We start from the raw sequence: 5,000 nt of genomic DNA on the forward strand, positions 1-5,000 counted from the left end.
ACACGCCGGCACACACACACACACACAGGTATTGTATATAGGTGTACACAAAGATGTAAGTATACATATACACATACATGTATATATACCCATACTTATACATAAACACATATACATAAAAACAGATGCATATACATAAACATATAAACATAAATACACATAATAAGATAAAAAAATAAACGAAAAAAAACACACAAGCGTCCCGTTAGCTGTAAAGATACGGGTCACCCCCCCCCTCCCCCACCCCCAGCCCGCGGTTTCCGTGGTGTTAGAGAGAGAAAAAAAGAAGAAAAAATCGCAAAAAAACGGCAACAAACTCCCTGTAAAAATAAACCATAACTCAAAACCACAAACACAAGACGTTACACATACACTTAAAAAAATATATATCAATTTTAAAGGGAACGAAGCGACAGACTGACAGATAGAAATACTGAACAGACAGACAGAAAACAGCTGGTGAGAACGAATAGACAGGCAAATAGCAAGGCTGACAAACAGACAGACAAACAGCTAATGAAAAAATGGGACACAAATAGAATCAGACAGGCAGCAGCTGTTGAAAAAAACAACAGAAAAAAAACAGACGGAATTAGAAAGATGAACAGACAGACTGACAGACAGATAGACAAACAAACAGGCAGGCAGATAGAAAGAAACAGAAAGACAAATAGGTCAGAAAAAAACTGAAGGACAAATGAGACAGACAGACAAATAGATAGACAGACAAACAGAAAGACAGAAGGTAAGAAAAACAAAGACAAATGAGATAGGCAGACAAACAAACAAACAGAAAGACAAACAGACACACAGACAAACTAACAGAAATACAAATAGAAGCTCAGAAAAAAACAGACAGACAGACAGACAGAAAGACAAACAGGTCAGAAAAAAAACAGAAAGACAAATAGACGAACAGACAGACAGACAGACAGACAAACAGAAAGACATATAGAAGGCCAGAAAAAAAACAGAGAGACAAATAGACAGACAGACAGACAACAGCTGGTGAGAACGCCCCTGCATGACGCAACCTCGAGCGGCGCCGCACCTGGCCGTCACACACCCTGCTCTTTCAGGACTCATTACCCTCATGTCAAAAGAGAGGGGGCGGGGGGAGTGGGGGGAGGCAGGCAAGCTGAGTAGGGTGAGCTGTTAAGGGTGATGGAGGGGGAGGGAGGGAGGGAGGGGGAGAGGAGGCAGGCTTCCATCCGCCCCCTCCCTACAATCTCCCCACCACCATACCTCCCCCCCCTCCCTCCACCCCCTACCACCATACCTCCCCCTCCCTACCACCCCTACCACCAGACCTCCCCCCCCATAACATACCCCATCACAAATAACTCCCCCCCTCTCCCTACACCCCCATAACTCCTCTAAACACCATACCCCCACCACCAGACCTTCTTCCCCCATCCCTACACTCTACATCTCATTCCCTACCACCATAACTCCCCCCATACCAAACCCCCACCACCATACCTCCCCCCTCCCACTACAGCCTATACCCCCCATCACCATAACACCCCCCTCCCTCACACCCCCACCACCATACCTTCCCCCCTCTCTACGCCTCCATACCCTCCCTCACCATAACTCCCCCTCCCCCTACACCACTCACCACCATACTCCTCCCTTCCCTCTCCACCCCCACCACCATACCTCCGCCATCCCTACGCCCCCATACCTTCCCTCACCATAACACCCCCTCCCTCCCACCCCACCACCACCATACTCTCCTCCCCTCCCCCTCCACCTCCACCCCCCACCACCATACCTCCCCCTCCCCCCTCCCTCCACCCCCTTAACTCCTCCCCACATCATAACTCCCCCTTCCCCCTCCCCCTCCCGCCACCCCCACCACCATACCACCCCCCTCCCTCCCCCACTCCCCACCACCATAACCCCCTACCCCCGCGCTTGAGAACCAGCACACAAAGCTCCTGAATTCTTTACCATAGCAATTCCTTGTTAATTCGGGAGCCGAGAAAGGCGTTATGAACATAAGGGTCATTTTGGCCCCGTTTCCCCCGGGTTGATCGCCCTTTGATGCTTCCTATTTATTCACCCGGCCATCTGTGCCCCCCGACAGCCACGATCTCGTTTGGGCCAAATGCTGTCTGTCTGTCTGTCTGTTCCTTTAAAATTTGTCTGTCTCTCTGTCTCCATCTATCTCTATGTCTCCATCTATCTGTTCGTCTGTTTCCTTAAGTTTGTCTGTCTGTCTGTTTCCATGTTTGTCTGTCTGTATGTCTCCATCTATCTGTCTGTTTGTTTCCATGTTTGTCTGTCTCTATATGTCCATGTATTTGTCTGTCTATTCCTTTAAGTTTGTCTGTCTCTCTGTCTCCATCTATCTCTATGTCTCCATCTATCTGTTTGTCAATTTCTTTAAGTTTGTCTGTCTGTCTGTTTCCATGTTTGTCTGTCTGTATGTCTCCATCTATCTGTCTGTTTGTTTCCATGTTTGTCTGTCTCTATATGTCCATGTATTTATCTGTCTATTCCTTTAAGTTTGTCTGTCTCTCTGTCTCCATCTATCCCTATGTCTCCATCTATCTGTTTGTCTGTTTCTTTAAATTTGTCTGTCTCTACACCTTTTATCTGTTTATCTGTTTATCCACCTATCTGTCTATGTTCCTGTAAGTTTGTCTGTCTCTCTATTTCCATGTATCTGTCTATCTGTTTGCTTAAGTTTGTCTGTCTATATATCTCCAATCATCTGTCTTTCTGCTTCTTTGAGTTTGTCTGTCTCTCTATCTCCATGCATCTGTTTGTCTATTTCCATAAGTTTGTCTGTCTCTATCTCCATCTATCTGTCTGTCTGTTTCCTTAAGTTTGCCTGTTTCTTTATCTCCATGTATCTGTCTGTGCTTTTTAAAAGTTTGTCTGTCTCTATATGTCCATTTATCTCTTTGTCTGTGAAAGTGTCTATATCTCCATGTATCTGTCTGTCTGTTTCTTTAAGTTTGTCTGTCTCGATATGTCTGTGTCTGTCTGCCTGTCTCTATATGTCCGTGTATCTGTCTGTCTTTGTCTGTGTATCTGTCTGTCCGTCTCTACTATGTCTGAAGATGGAATCCAGGATTTCGAAACTGTTGTCTCATTTTCAAGAAATCTCGTTTGTTCATTGTGTTTTTTCTATAGTATCAACACGATAGAGTGCTTTACCATTTACATGTCCGTGTCTGTCTGTCTCTATTGTGTGTACATTTGTCTGTCTGTTTCTGTGTCTATCTATCTGGATATTTGTCTGTCTGTTTCTGTGTCTATCTATCTGGATATGTGTCTGTCTGTTTCTGTGTCTATCTATCTGGATATCTGTCTGTCTATATGGCTGTCCATCTGTATGTGTGTCAATCTCGAACAGCAAGAAAAATCAGCAAAGAAATATGAAAACCAGCAAAGTCAAGAAGGAAATCAGAAAAAAGAAAAAAATATGAAAAAAATCTAAAAAAAAAAAAAAAAAAAAAAAATCTGTAAAAAAAGGTAAAAAAAAAAACCTCGACAAATCACAAACAAAAACTAAACAAAAACAATTCACAAAAAAATCGATGCCCCCCTCATAAACAAAAACAAAAACACACAAAAAAAATCACACAAAAAAATCGACAAAAACAAAACAAAAACAAAAACAACAAAAACAAAAACACGCACACCGACAGCCTCTCAAACAAAGACATCCTGATCTACAGCGGGCTCCAGGGAACAACAATGCAAGTTGCGGCCAAGTTCGCATCTAATTAGGGTTGATGACGTCACTTCCGGCCAGGTAAAACGGCGCGGAGGAAGCGAGCGAGAGAAAAAAAATGAGAAAGAAAGAAAAAAAAAAAGAGAGAAAAAAAAAATATCTGGTTAGCCTTGACATCATGAGACCCCGACCGTGTGTGTGTGTGTGTGTGTGTGTGTGTGTGTGTGTGTGTGTGTGTGTGTGTGTGTGTGTGTGTGTGTGTGTGTGTGTGTGTGTGTGTGTGTGTGTGTGTGTGTGTGTGTGAGTGTGTGTAAGTGTACAAGCACGTATAAGTCTAAGTATACATGTCCGTGTACATGTACAAATACACGTACATATACGTGTACGTATATGAATATATTTCTACACAGGTACACCAGAACATACGAAAGATCAATCCTGTAAAATCTTCTTAAACACACACACACACACACACACACACACACACACACACACACATACACACACACACAACACACACACACACACGAACACACACACACACACACACACACACACACACACACACACACACACACACACACACACACACACACACACACACACCCGCACGCACGCACACACACACTCAATCCTGTAAAAAAAAAAAAAAAAAAAAAAACGCACTCACCCACGCACACCATCCTTCCTTACGAACACCAAGCACACGCACGCACGCACGCACGCACTCGACCCAGCCTACTAACGAAAGCACTACAGCGCTACACCCGATTGTTCGCCAAGTCCGCTGCCGAGCTTGTTAACTTCCCAGCTGACAGGAAAACACCTTGTTTCTTCAGGGCTTCGGAATCCACTTGTATGAATGGGGAGGGAGGAGGGAGGGGTAGGGATGAGGGGAGAGGGGAGGGGGAGGGTGGGAAAGGGTAGGGAAGGAGGTAAGGGATGGGGATAGAGAGGGGGAAGGGGAAAAGGAAGGGGAGGGATGAGGGAGGGATGAGGGAGAGGGGAGGCGGAGGGGAGGAAGGGGAAGGAGTGAGGAAGAGAGAGGAGAGGAAGGAGGGAGAGAGAGGGAGAGGAAGGAAGGATGAGCTGAGAGGATGAGGAGGGGAAGGGTTGGGAGAAGAGGGGAGGGGGAGGGGGAGGGGGAAGGGTTGGGAGGGAAGGGGAAGAAAGGAGGAGGGGGAGAGGGAGGGAGGGGAGGGATGGGATGAGGGAGGGAGGAAGGGGAAGGATGAGGAGAAGGGAGGAGGCGGAGGGGGAGGAAGGGGAAGGAGTGAGTAGGGAAGAGGAGGGGGAAGGGGAGGGAAGA

At 45.9% G+C, this 5,000-nt stretch overlaps 1 protein-coding gene across 3 annotated transcripts in view; it reads right to left on the bottom strand.

Annotated features, from left to right (window-relative positions):
* LOC113823426 (protein FAM135A) overlaps positions 1 to 5,000 on the bottom strand; it is a gene marked incomplete in the record, with an annotated part of 146,200 nt that overhangs the window by 117,528 nt on the left and 23,672 nt on the right.

This window comes from Penaeus vannamei, chromosome 8 (assembly GCF_042767895.1).
Source record: "Penaeus vannamei isolate JL-2024 chromosome 8, ASM4276789v1, whole genome shotgun sequence".
Lineage (NCBI taxonomy): Eukaryota > Metazoa > Arthropoda > Malacostraca > Decapoda > Penaeidae > Penaeus > Penaeus vannamei.